The following is a 14,907-nucleotide window of genomic DNA, read 5'->3' as shown; positions in this document are numbered from 1 at the left end:
AGTTCTGATGAGGTGGATGAACCTAGAACCTATTATACAGAGTGAAGTGAATCAGAAAGAGAAGGATAAATATCAAATTCTAATGCATATATATGGAATCTAGAAAAATGGTACTGAAGAATTTATTTACAGGGCAGCAATGGAGAAACAGACATAGAGAACAGACTTATGGACATGGGGTGAGGGGAGGAGATGGTGAGATGTATGGAAAGAGTGACATGGAAACTTATATTACCATATGTAAATTAGATAGCCAACGGGAATTTGCTGTATGGCTCAGGAAACTCAAATAGGGGCTCTGTATCAATCTAGAGGGATGGGATGGGGTGAAGATGGGAGGGAGGTTTAAAAGGGAGGGGATATATGTATACCTATGGCTGATTCATGTTGAGGTTTGACACAAAACAACAAAATTCTGTAATGCAATTATCCTTCAATAAAAAATTAATGTAAAAGCACTGCTACATAGCAGGTGCTCAGACTACACTCTTCCTGCCTTCCTTTCTTCTTTCTAGTATCATTCACAATAATAATAATAGGTACCCCAAAATATTTGTTAACTGAAGAGTTTATTGGATGATATTTTAAAAGGCAGCATAAGACTAATAGGGAAAGAAGGGAAAAACTTTCAAGATTGATCAATCAAAACAGTAAAAACCTAGAAAGACATATGCCAAATGTAAATGGTAGTCTTCTTTAGATTGTGGGAATGCACTTACTTTTGATTTTTGTATTTATTGCCATCTGTATTTTCTAATTGTTCCACAGGGAATGTATCATATCATAATTAAGAATTTTAAAATAGAATTTTATTTTAAGTAAAGAATTTTAAATAAAACAAGATTTTAATTAAAAATCTACCTGAACCCATCAATCAAGCTGACCATCACTTCCTATTGACATGACGTTATAGGAAGATTACAGCACAGCCAATGAAATGCTCTTGCCAAAATAAGTAACCTGAATTTGATTCCTCATCCAAATCTAACTCAGTTTACAAAAAATACAAGAGATACAGGAGAATTTTAAATGATTTCATGGAAATGCAATCAGAAAAGTCCAAAATTTAAGAAATACCAGAGGACACCTGACCCAACTTTTCAGTCAATGAATGTTAGGAGGGTGGAGAAGGGAAGATGAAATCATATATTAAAAGAGATGTAAAAGATATAACAGTTATCACACAGCAGAAACCAGCACAACATTGTAAAGCAATTATCCTCCAATTAAAAATTTTTAAAAAGGATATACCAATTAAATGCAAAGTATGGACCTTGCTTAAATCTCAGTTCAAACAAACCAACTATCAAAAGCCAGTTGAAGAAATCTGAACATAGATTTAGATATACATTAGTTGATTAAGAAATAATGTTAATTTTGTTGAGGATGAGGATAACAGTCTTGTGATTTTTGCTAAAAAAAGAAAAAGATAGTATTGATGGGTGAAATAATACTTGTTTGAGAGTTACTAAAATATGCCAACAGAAATAAAAGTAAAACAAGGGAGGGATAGATGAAATAATAAAGAAAATATTGCTAACAGGTGGTGTTGGAGAAGACTCTTTTGAGTCCCTTGGACTGCAAGGAGATCCAACAAGTCCATCCTAAAGGAGACCAGTCCTGGGTGTTCATTGGAAGGACTGATGCTGAGGCTGAAACTCCAATACTTTGGCTACCTCATGCGAAGAGCTGACTCAGTGGAAAAGACCCTGATGCTGCAAGGGATTGGGGGCAGGAGGAGAAGGGGACGACATAGGATGACATGGCCGGATGGCATCCCCGACTCGATGCACATGAGTTTGGGTGAACTCCAGGAGTTGGTGATGGAGACAGAGAGGCCTGGCGTGCTGTGATTCATGGGGTCGCAAAGAGTGGGACACAACTGAGCAACTGAACTGAACTAAAAGCTCAGTGATGAGCTCATGAGAATTTATTATACTTTTGTTTCTATCTTTGTATCTGTATTAGAAATTTTCCATAACTAAAAGTCAAAGATGAAGACTTCCCTGGTGGTCCAGTGGCTAAGACTCCAAATTCCCAACGTAGGGGGTCCGGGTTCAATCCCTGGTCAGGGCACTATATGCCACATGCTACAACTGAAGATCCCACATGCCTCAATGAAAATTAAAGATCCTGAGTGCTGCAACTAAGACCCAGCACAGCCAAAACACAGTCAAAGATGTGATATTTAAAAGACAAAAAAGTAATGGTCAACAGCAAAATGTCTCTTCTGTTCCTGCTCATTCCTTGCTGTTCTCTCTGCTTGGTCTTCTGTTCCAGTCACATAGATGTGGCCATACAATCTGTATGTCTAAAAAGGGCTGGCTGGGTCAATAATATTAAAAACTGAGTTTCAAAGTCATTTCCAAGAGATCTTAGATTTTTAAGTCATTCCAGGAAGCCTGTGACTTCTGGGTAAAGGTATGAGTTACAGAGAAAAGGACCTTCCATTTTCTAAAGACTGATTCTTTGTCAACAAGTCATACCTGGTCTCAGGCTCATCTTTCTAAGTGAATTGCATTGACAGTCATCAACTTTGAAACAAGGAAGTTTATACCAATTAGCTTGTGTTTTCCCCGTGGGTTTTTGTTTGTTTAATTATGTTTTGTTGTTTAGGGTTTTTCTGGTCTGAACACTTTCACCCTGTGATTTTTCTGCCCTGGTTTAAATTCTCTCTACCTGCAATGCCTTGTTTGTGTGGCTCTGTGACCAAATAGAGCCAGCACTCTTAATCCTTGGCCAGACCCCTCTGCCTAGAGTTAATCTATTCCAGACTTGTTTAATTTAGCAAAGTCCTTCACAGAAACCACATAAATATTTGACTTTGCACTTTCAGTTTTTATATGTACATGGCTTCTTAGAAAGCCGATTACTCTGTTTTCCATATTTATTATTTCTGACCAGAATTTGGTGTGGCATGCCCTTTTCTTACAAAAGCCACGGTCTCTGAGTATCTGGGGAAGATGAGTCAGGTATACAAGATTCACTACCCTCCCAGCCACGAGATCCACCCTTGGCTCCAAATTGAGCTGATACACTATCAAAGTGATATTTTATCACTCTCATCAGTTCAGTTCAGTTTAGTCGCTCAGTCGTGTCCGACTCTTTGCGACCCCATGAATCACAGCACACCAGGCCTCCCTGTCCATCACCAACTCCCGGAGTTCACTCAGACTCACGTCCATCGAGTCGGTGATGCCATCCAGTCATCTCATCCTCGGTCATCCCCTTCTCCTCCTGCCCCCAATCCCTCCCAGCATCAGAGTCTTTTCCAATGAGTTAACTCTTTGCATGACGTGGCCAAAGTACTGGAGTTTCAGCTTTAGCATCAGTCCTTCCAAAGAAATCCCAGGGTTGATCTCCTTCAGAATGGACTGGTTGGATCTCCTTGCAATCCAAGGGACTTTCAAGATTTTTCTCCAACACCACAGTTCAAAAGCATCAATTCTTCGGCGCTCAGCCTTCTTCACAGTCCAACTCTCACATCCATACATGACCACAGGAAAAACCATAGCCTTGACTAGACGGACCTTAGTCGGCAAAATAATATCTCTGCTTTTGAATATCCTATCTAGGTTGGTCATAACTTTCCTTCCAAGGAGTAAGTGTCTTTTAATTTCATGGCTGCAGTCACCATCGGCAGGGATTTTGGAACCCCCAAAAATAAAGTCTGACACTGTTTCCACTGTTTCCCCATCTATTTCCCATGAAGTGATGGGACCGGATGCCATGATCTTCATTTTCTGAATGTTGAGCTTTAAGCCAACTTTTTCACTCTCCTCTTTCACTTTCATCAAGAGGCTTTTCAGTTCCTCTTCACTTTCTGCCATAAGGGTGGTGTCATCTGCATATCTGAGGTTATTGATATTTCTCCCGGCAATCTTGATTACAGCTTGTGCTTCTTCCAGCCCAGTGTTTCTCATGATGTACTCTGCATAGAAGTTAAATAAGCAGGGTGACAATATACAGCCTTGATGTACTCCTTTTCTTATTTGAAACCATCTATTTCTGCTTTATTGACTATGCCAAAGCCTTTGACTATGTGGATCACAATAAACTGTGGAAAATTCTGAAAGAGATGGGAATACCAGACCACCTGACCTGCCTCTTGAGAAATCTGTATGCAGGTCAGAAACCAACAATTAGAACTGGACATGGAACAACAGACTGGTTTCAAATAGGAAAAGGAGTACATCAAGGTTGTATCACTCTCATGCTGCTGCTGCCGCCGCTAAGTCACTTCAGTCGTGTCTGACTCTGTGCAACCCCAGAGATGGCAGCCTACCAGGCTCTTCTGTCCCTGGGATTCTCCAGGCAAGAATACCGGAGTGGGTTGCCATTTCCTTCTCCAATGCATGAGAGTGAAAAGTGAAAGTGAAGTTGCTCAGTCGTGTCTGACTTCTCGATCCCATGGACTGCAGCCCACCAGGCTCTTCCATCCATGGGATTTTCCAAGCAAGAATACTGGAGTGGGGTGCCATTGCCTTCTCCGATCACTCACAGATCCTATCAAAATCTGCAAAACAAAGTTTAGCTGTTTCCAAAATACAAAAAGAGGTGATCTATAAAACAGCTTTATTAGTCAACATCTTTTCTTCTGCTGGAAACAATGAGACTTATAGGGAGAGGGAAGCTTATCATGCTTCTTTCAACCACTACCTCCAGGCAGACAGAAATTGCAGACTCCTTTAGGTCAGAGCTTAGTGCTGTAATCTGCACACAAAAGTGCTCATGAATGTACTTATTTTCCACCAGGGATTTGGATTTTCTCGGTCATCTAGCAGAAAATAGTTTACTATAGAGGCAATGTTGACTTAAAAAAATAGATCACAAGTAGGATTACATATTTGAAGGAAGTCTCTGTTATACTAGACCCTTGATAAAATTATCTGTTGGACTGAATCGATGAGCAGTTACGGTTTCTGTTTTGAGTCTCCATACCATTCACACTCATTCAGACCTCAGAATATTCCATGTTGAATAAGCAGGACCTTTCTCAGAATGTTGTTTCCAAGAGGCCTTTTACTTGTCAATTGGACTGAATTTCAGCCTTTTATTCTCCAATGTGATTCAGCCTTATTACATTCAAGGGATCCCTAGATTAGAGGCAATTTGAACTTTAGACATTAAATAAGAAAATAAATTTTCTTATACTCTGGCTACTGAAGACACAGTATCCAGCTCACTGTCCCAACATGGCAACAAAACCAGTGACAAGTCTGAGGTGTATGTGGCTTGCATTCCCATGGTCATGAAAAGAAAGTGTTAGTCGGTCAGTCATGTCCAACTCTTTTCGACCCCAAGGACTGTAGCCCACCAGGCTCCTCTGTCCGTGGGATTCCCCAGGCAAGAATACTGGAGTGGGTTGCCATGCCCTTCTCCAGGACCCAGGAATCAAACCTGGGTATCCTGCATTGCAGGCAGATTCTTTACCGTCTGAACCACCAAGGAAGCCCATTCCAACCCCTAAATGACATTCTGAAACTCAAAGGAAAGAAAAAAGCCAAAAGAGAGGTTTGGTTTGGTTTGACATTAACAGTGGCTAAAGTCCTTACAATGATACCAATTTTGGGGAGAGACTACACAGAATGATGTTAAATGCATTGAACAAAATTAATTCCGTTAATCTTTATTATTTACTGAGTGCCAGCTGCCATTCTAAGTACTGGGGAGGAGATATAGCATGAACGAAATGAGTCGAGTCTCTGTTGTCAGGGAACTTAACATTTTACTTGGGGAAACAAGCAACAAATATGCAAAAAAATAAAGATATAATAGGTCGGGTGATAATAAGAATCATGAAGAAAGTAAGGCATTATGGTAATTCATGGCTTCTAAGAAGACAGACCAGAAAACTCTCAGACCCTGTGGAGTGCAGGCAGAGATAAAAGGAGATTATCAAAGTCACAGTCACCCACGCACAAGGCCCCGACGATTGGTCTCACTGTGCAGCAGAATGATAAGACAGGTGGTTTCCAGCTGCTGGAGGCCAGGGGTGAGGGGAGGCAGGAAGGCAAAGCCCACAGTTCTGTGCTTCTCGACTCTAGTGGACATTTCACTCCAGGTGGACTGAGGGGATCACCGAATCCCAGAGGAGCTTCCACGAGGAAACAGGGGAGGCTGTAGACAGTGTTCCCAGCCACTTTAAAAAATAAATTTTCCTTTTTAATATTTATTTTTATTTGGCTGCTCCAGGTCTTAGCTGTGGCATGTGGAATTTAGTTCCTGACCCAGTCTCCCTGCACTGGGAGCTCAGAGTCTTAGTCACTGGACCACTAAGGAAGTCCCCCCAGTCACTTTCTTATTTCATTCTTCTTTACATTACTTATTAGCTGTTTTAAGAGCGTTGAGTCAAGTTCTTGTCATCACATTTGCCCTTCTTTCAACTTGAAGCTGTCTTTGTGGGCTGGCCTGGGTTGGGCTAAGAACACAGTACAAATCGACATTGCTGGTGTTGAGGGTGGAGGTGGGATTCACTTTAGAAAAGGTGCTCAGACCAGACCTATCTAAAGTAAGGCAGTGAGCCTTGGGCGGTATGTAGGGGCTGGAGGTAGGAAGAGTGGAATTCCTGGCCCAGAAATAGCAAGTGTTGAAGTTCTGAGGCAGGATTGCTCTAGGTAGTTTAAAGAAAGGGGAGGCAGCCACGTGACTGGAGAGGAGCAAGAAAGGGGAGAGAAAGCCAGTGAAGGGGAGGTCAGGGGATTATTTATGGCCTTGCAGAACATGTGAAAACCTTGACTTTTATTCTGAATGAAAATGGATTGCGGTGACTGATGTAACTGAGACTGGGGAAGGACCACTCTAGCTGCCCTATTTGGACTAGGCTCTAGGGACCACAGATAGAAGCAGCAAGACTGGTTAGGAGGCTGTTTCACTGATCCAAGCAAGAGCTGACAGTGGCTTTGACTACATGTTAGCAGTAGGGAGAGTGAGAAGAGGCTGGCTTCCTGATAGTCTGTATTTTGAGGATAGAGCACACCAGATTTGCTCCTTGATTAGGTGTGAGGTTTCTGAAAAAGAGAGGTATCAAGGATGAAGACACATTTTTAGTTTGAGCAACTGAGAAAAGAGTTGACATGAGAATATGGAAGGGCTGGCTAGCTTATTTTTGTGTGTGTGGAGGTGGGTGGGGTAGATAAAATTTTCCTTTGAATATGCTGAATCTGGTATGCCTACTGGACAAGTAAAATGAGGATGTGAAGATAGCGACTGTAGCTTTGTTGTTGTTTAGTTGCTACGTCATGTCTGACTCTTTGTAACCCCATGGACTGCAGCACACCTGGCCTCCCCATCCCTCACTATCGCCCAAGTTCATGTCCATTGAATCGGTGATGCTATCCAACCTTTAGCTTAGGGGGAATTTAAATGAGAAGTTTTCCAAATGACAGATGTTTATTTGAAGGGATAAGTTATGTACTTGCCTTGGCCTTCAGTTTCAAAACAATGGGAAACTAAAATATATAAGTTGTTTTCAGTGTTTAAGTTATGATATAAATCTAATACTGGGACTGCTATATTTTCACTCCCCCTCCCCATCCAGATGTGAGGTTTACAATAAACAGACTTTCACAATGAAAACATTGAACAAAGATTTTGAAACATGAGCTATCCACAAAGAATTGTGCATGAATGCTCATACCAACTTTATCCATAATAGCCAAGCATTGGAAATAACTCCATATGCAGGAGAAATGATAAATTATAGTATTTATTAAAAAGTAAAATTGTTGTTCAGTTGCTAAGTCATATCCAACTCTGGCAACCTCATGGATTGTAGCCTGCCAGGCTCCTCTGTCCATAGAATTCTCCAGGTAAGAATACAGAAGTGGGTTGCCACTTCCTCCTGCAGGGGATCTTCCAAACCCAGGGATTGAACCCGTCTCCTGCTTTGGCAGGAGAATTCTTTACCACTGCACAACCTGGGAAGCCCCTAGGTAAAATACTACTCAGCAATTAAAAAGAAATACTGATTCATGCAACAACGTGGATGTCAAAAATTTTGAGTGAAAAAAGCCAGAATAAAAGACTACAAGTTCTACGATTCAAGTAAATTTCAAGAACAACCAAGAACTAATCTAGGGTCATAGAATTCAGCAAGTAGTTTCATCAGATGGAGGAAAATTGATTGGAAAGGAGTACAAGGAAACTCTCTGGGATAATGAAGTTGTTCTGATGACTGTTAACCCAGACATAGAAAATTGTCATAATTCACTGTATTGAATACATGTACATTTTATTAAATGTAAATTCTATCTAAAACACACAACAGGACATGAGCCAACTACTGAAAGGGTTATATACTACTGAAAAACCTAGGAGAAAAGCAATTAATCTAATTGAGCACAAACTGGGAGCTCTGTTTTCCAGCAATCAAAGCAAAAGGGAAGCATTATTTAGCTCTATTATCTAATATCAGCATGTATAAAATTAAAAAAAAAATTCCTATCACTACATTTTAAAGAATATCCAGGGGAATTCCCTGGCAGTCCAGTGGTTAAGACTCAGCACTTTCAATGCAGGGGGTGTGAGCTCCATTCCTGCTCAGGGAACTAAGATCCAGTATACCAAAGTGCAGTCAAAAATGACTATTTAGATAAAAACATATTACACATTTTTTCAAGAAAACCTTCATAGAAGTTGAAGAAACATTTTGGGCTCATTTTTATTTCTGTCTGTCCTCAACAGAAGTAAGAGAATATTAAGTTATGGGTCCATGAAGGAGGGCCTCCCTGGTGGCTCAGTGGTAAAGAGTCTGCCTGCAATGCGGGTGACACGGGTTCGATTTTTGGGTCAGGATGATCCCCTGGAGAAGGAAACGGCTACCCACTTCAGTGAAACTAAGCTATGCGCTGTGGGGCCACTCAAGATGGGCAGGTCATGGTGGAGAGGTCTGACAGAATGTGGGCCACTGGAGAAGGGAACGGCTACCCACTCCAGTATTCTTGCCTGGAGAATTCCAAGGACAAAGAGAGCCTGGCAGACTACAGTGCATGGGGTTGCAAAAAGTCGGACACTGAGCGACTTTCACTATGAAGGAATTTCTATGGGGAACCTGAAGGAGGCGTTCAAGGTAGTTTTCTAGACTGCCACCTAGCTGCAAGGATAGAATCTAGGGACTCACTCTTGAGAAATAAAGCATTCTCAGATTTCATAAGCTCACTTTTCTGCATGCCTCAGCTGGCTTTGTGACAGGAGTTGGATATCAGATAATTAGGGGTTAACTAAAGTGGAATGTTCTCTGGAGTTGGTTAAAACTATATATGTGGAGTTCAGCTACTGAACTTGTGTTTGGTTAATTATATGTTCAAGAACCTTTCTGGGACTTCCCTCGTGGTCCAGTGGTTAAGACTTTGACTTTCAATGCAGGGGTACAGGTTGGATTCCTGGTCGGCAGTGGTTAAGACTTTGACTTTCAATGCAGGGGTACAGGTTGGATTCCTGGTCGGCGGAGCTTAGATCCCACATGCCTCTCAGCCAAAGAACCAAAGCATGGAAACAATATTGTAACAAATACAATAAAGGCTTTAAAAATGGTCAATTTAAACACACACACACACACACACCCACACACACACACACACACACACCCTAAAAGAAAAAAAAGTTCTAAGAAGCTGCCATATCCACACCCAAATAGAAAACCATGCCTGGGCCTGCTTAGTTGGGACTTAATGGATAACTTCATCTCTGGCATTTAGGTACCTCTTCTGCAACTCCTGCCTGTGCTTCCCAGCAGTGCTGTAATTGACAAAATTAGGCAGAGTAGTACTTTGTTAGGCCTTTCTTGGTGGCTCAGCTGGTAAAGAATCTGCCTGCCAATGCAGGAGACATGAGATCCAGGTTCAGTCCCTAGATTGGGAAGACCCACTAGCGGAGGAAATGGCAACCCACTCTAGTATTCTTGCCTGGCGAATCCTACGGACAGAGGAGTCTGGCGGGCGACAGTCCATGGTGTCACAGAGAGTTGGACGTGACTGAGCATGCGCGCGCACGCACACGCACACACCACACACACACACACACACACACAGAGTACTTTGTTGTTCAGGACTCCCAGCTTTTAACACGTTTAGCATCCTTGGCTCCACTCAAGAAGTGCAAGTAGCATCCTTAGCCTTACGACAACCAAATAGTCCTGCTCTGTTTTTAAACTTAGCATCACCCCTTTCAGTAAACACTGGGGCTTAAAACAAAGTTGGTATCCTTTTGAATATGGAAAAGCATCTGATCCCAAATTCAGTGGAATCACATGACACAGAAAAAGATATAAGCTTGGTTTGAAACATTTGGGGGACATATAGTATCAGTTATCCACTTCTGTCATACAAAAACTTGAATATGGTTCTCAGAACATTTTACTTAGAACAAGGCTATGTCTTTGCACAATGAGCCTACCAGGATGAAACAGCCTCCAAGTAAAATCCTCAGCAGCTGAAAAGAACCCACAAAATGTTGCTCATTCATTCAATAAATATTAATTGAACTGTCCATTCGAATAATGAAGATTATCTGCCCCAAATACTTTGGTTATAATAAAGTTGATGTTAAAACTTTTTGTTTTCTAGATACAACTGATCAAGAAGTTAGTTTATTCCTTCATTTGGTGTTAAGACCTATTACACGCCAAGTAGAGAGGACACAGTGGTAAGCTTTGCTGATAGTCTACTGGAATGTTTCAGGGAAATAGATAATAAATATGAAAATTATTAATATTAGAATTAAAGAGTTATAGTGACTTTTTCTGAGGAAATTTTAAAATTGAGATATAAAGGATGAAGAGAAATTAAATGTTTTGTTTGTGGGGAGGGAGGGGTTTAGGGAGAGAATTAGGCAGGAGCACCAGATTATACAAAAGCCAGAACAGGTTAGCATGAACACAGAAAAGTGGAGAAGACAAATCTCATGAGGGCAGAATGTCAGGGCTTGGTAAGATTTCAACCTTTCTCCTAAGTGTAGCAAATCACCATCATAAAATTTAACCAAAAAAAATACATGATCAGACTTATGTTTAACCCAACTCATTCAGATCCACAATGGATAGATTGGAGAAAGCCAACTTAGATTTTGGAAGTGACATCTAGACGACTGGGTGGGCAATGTTATATTACGTAGTAAAGTTGATGGCGGGCAAGACAAGGGAATGAAGGTGGAACAGGGAGGAATGATGGATTCATTGAGTAAATAATTGAGAGCTCCAACTATATGCCAGTGCCCTGTTAAGATACTGACGAGTCAAGTGGGGAAAATAAGCAGGAATAACAAAACAAACTTTCAATCACAGTGCCATAAAGGAGAAATATGTGATACTATGAAGTCGTGAACCTTTTCCTAACGCTTCAGAAAAGGTCTCCTTTGGGAAAGGGAACTAGAGTCTACAGATTGACTGAGAAGTCAACTGCAGGGCATGGTGAAGAATGAACAGGAATAATTTTCAAGGGAAGAAAAATAGAATTTACACTGTAAGGAAGCCAGTGTGAGACACCAAAGAGCAAAGGGGAGTTTGATGAAGACGAGGTTGCAGAGGTGGGACAGCACTGTATCATGCAGCAGTGAGGAATCTGTCCTTTAAGAGCTAGGGAAAGCCTTGAGCAGGTTTTAAAGCCGTGTGTATTATTTAAAAAAAAAAAAAAACACATCAAATTTGTGTCTTGAAGAGATTATTGTGGCTGCAGTATGACGAATAGATTGTGGGGGTGAAGTGGATATTAAGCCATCTCTGCAAAAACCACGAAGATGCTGGGATGTGAAGGACTTGGTGACTGGGGAAAGGATGGGGTTTCTGGGTTGGGCTTCTTAAAACATGCTCCCAGTTCATGACAGGTAAAAGCACATCATCTGACTAGAAGCTTTTTTTTTTTTTTAATGTTTATTTGGCTGGCTATGTCTTAGCTGTGGCATGCAGGATCTTCAGTCTTTGCAGAATCATTAGTTGCAGCATGCAAACTCCAAGTTGCAGCATGTGGGATCTAGTTCCCTGACCAGGGATGGAACCCGGGCCCCCTGCACTGGGAGTGTGGAGTCTCAGCCACGGGACCACCTGGGAAGTCCCTGTTCTCACCTTCTTACTCACCAGGGCAAGAATTACACCTTGCCTTGGTCATCTAAAAATTACATGCTACATTACACGTTCAACTGTCAAGAATGGTGGGAATGGGGCTAAAAAGGATGCTAGGAAGAGGGGGGCATTTGCTTTTTACCATCAACATTCCTATATGACATGACTTTTACAATAAAAACGTGAATACAAATATAAGCCGAAAATTGAATATAGAAACCCCATCAAATTATTTACAAATATAAGCAAGAAAGCTAGGATTACCTTATTTTATGCCACTTAGAAATGGATTTTGAGCTCTCAAGAGCCCACTCCCACCCATCTGCTTCTTGGGACTCATCTGCAATAGAAGACTGGAGGGATTAAGAGTCCACGCCAAATATAGGCTACAGTATATGCAGGAGATGTAAGGTACGCGAATTCAATCCCTGGGTCAGGAACATCCCCTGGAGAAGGAAATGGCAACCCACTCCAGTATTTGTGCCTGGAGAATCCCATGGACAGAGGAGCCTGGTGGGCTATAGTCCATGGGGTCGCAGAGTCAGACATGCCTGAGTACACGTGTTATTTTTTTAATCTTAAACTGTGATTAATATTTTGTCAGTAAGATAAAAGCCTAACAATGATCAGTAGTGAGAGAGCGGACTAGACTATGCTTTTCCCTCATGTAATATTTGAATGAGAAAGACCCAGAGAGAAGAAAGCTACCCCTGACTTTGGACAAGACATTTAACAAACTGACAGCTCTGCAGTTTCGTGGAGCTGAAACGATGTCCTTTTTATAAACACATACACGTGAAGTCCTCACCTGGGAAACTGAATCTCAAAGAGTTAAACATGCAAGGATTGGTGCCCATCGTTCAGAGCAGGATTCATAGAATTCCAGCCAGCAAACTCCTCTCTAGGTGGAAAGGAGGTGTCCAATAAACTATTAAGTGTGCACTTAGCAGGATGTTAGCCATTTAGCCAGCATTAACTCATAACCACATTCAAATGTGGAATCTGGACTTTTTCCTTCCAATAATCCATTTGCTTCTTGTTTTATTATTCAACTGCCTTTGGGTTTCTTTACAGTCTACACCCCACTTCCGCTGTTTGAGATAAACACCCTTGAGAACACTGTTTTGCTTTTGCATCCTACTTATTTTAACATGGATGTGGAGAATCTAAAATGGACACAGCAAAAGCAGAAAATTTTAAAACGTGCACTGAAGAACAGGATCAGTGTTTACTTGCTAACACATACCAGTGATGGGGGTTCCCAAAACACTAGATAGCGGCTGCAAACAACTAGACGGCACTATACAAAGCTCTTTCACATTTATTTTGTTCCATCTTCTGCCACAGTGATCAGACCAGAGTCCTAACGACGTGCAAAGATTTTAATCTTCTGACGTGTGCTCTTTATTCAGCCATGCAGTAGGATGTTTCTGGAAGGGAGCTAGCCAGATTACAGCAATCGTAGACAAACGTGCACATACGCAAGACGGAGAGCCCCAGGGAAGTCAAGGGTAGGGAAGCATGTATGAGTCTCCTCCACCCCCCAGGAAACTGGGCAGTCCTCTCTGCCACGCTGATTCGGTCCTCTCTCACTTCCTTTGCCTTCTGCTTTCCCCAAGCTCACGACCACACCACGACTGTAGTCTCAGGCATGGCGTATGAGTTCAAAGGGTACAACCCTGAATCTCAGCTGGAGCTCCAATACTCCTGGGCCATGTCTGACTGACCAAGCTTCGGTGAGAGGGATACCTCTGTTCAACTGACTCTAAATAAGGGATACACACCTCAGCATTTTTAATGGCAAAAAATGTTACCCATTACCGAAATGTCCAACAAGAGAGAACTTACTAGAAAGTTACACTACACCCACAATAAATATAATTCAGCCTTTAAGAGGTAGAATGCTCAACGGCCTGGGAAAGTGCTTCCATTAAGTGGAGGAAAAGACTACAAAACAGTGAAGACACAGAAGTGCAAACACCAAAATAACAACAAAACACAGTCAGTTCTTGGTGGGGAATAATTTCCCCCTTTCCTTGTGTTTCTATGTATTTTCCAAATCTACAAAGAGCATGCTGCTGTTACAGTAAGATGATACAGTTTTAAATATACACTCAATTCCTTATTATGATTATTGCTGGGTAATAGAATTACAGAGGATCTTTATTTTCTTCTGAGTTTTTTTTTTTTTCTTTCATTCATTTGAACTGTCCACTCGTGGTAAAATTAAAAAAAGACGCTTTGTGTTCAGCACATCATTTTGGTCCCCTTCCTGGACACACCTGATGACTACATTCCCCACCTCCCTTACCACTGGCCCAAGGTCATAGGGCTGGGCGCTGGCCAATGGAAATGGGGAACAGTGATGCGCACCCTAGCAGGCCTGCCCATAAACCCCTGCAGGATCTACCACTCCAACTCCCCTTCTTCCAGGGCAAGTCTGAGGATTCCAAGCTGGCACTGTCACAAGATGGGCAAGTCTGGGTCCCTGGGAACCTTCCTGCCACATTGAAGTAATGATGAAAACAGACAGAAGACCTGCTGTCCGAAACCACTGAGATGTTGGAATTGTTACAGCAATTCATCTATCCTATCATCCTAAAAATTAAGATGCTCCATGCAGAACACAAACCTTCAATACCAGTCCATGATCTCTTAGAAAGAAGTCCTCAGGATGGCAGAGAAGGTCCACCATAACCTGGTCCCATGCACTTCACATCCCCCAAAATCTCACTGACCCTTCTAAAGGCTCCTAAAACGTCTGGACCCAATCTTCCCCTCTTCCAGCACCAATCACAACTGTGTTACAATTAGTTGGTTATTAATCGGTTCCTTTCATGAGACTGACAGTC

Source organism: Ovis canadensis, chromosome 10, assembly GCF_042477335.2.
Source record: "Ovis canadensis isolate MfBH-ARS-UI-01 breed Bighorn chromosome 10, ARS-UI_OviCan_v2, whole genome shotgun sequence".
NCBI lineage: Eukaryota > Metazoa > Chordata > Mammalia > Artiodactyla > Bovidae > Ovis > Ovis canadensis.
The sequence above is the reverse complement of the archived record's forward strand: the minus strand, read 5'-3'. Positions refer to the sequence as shown.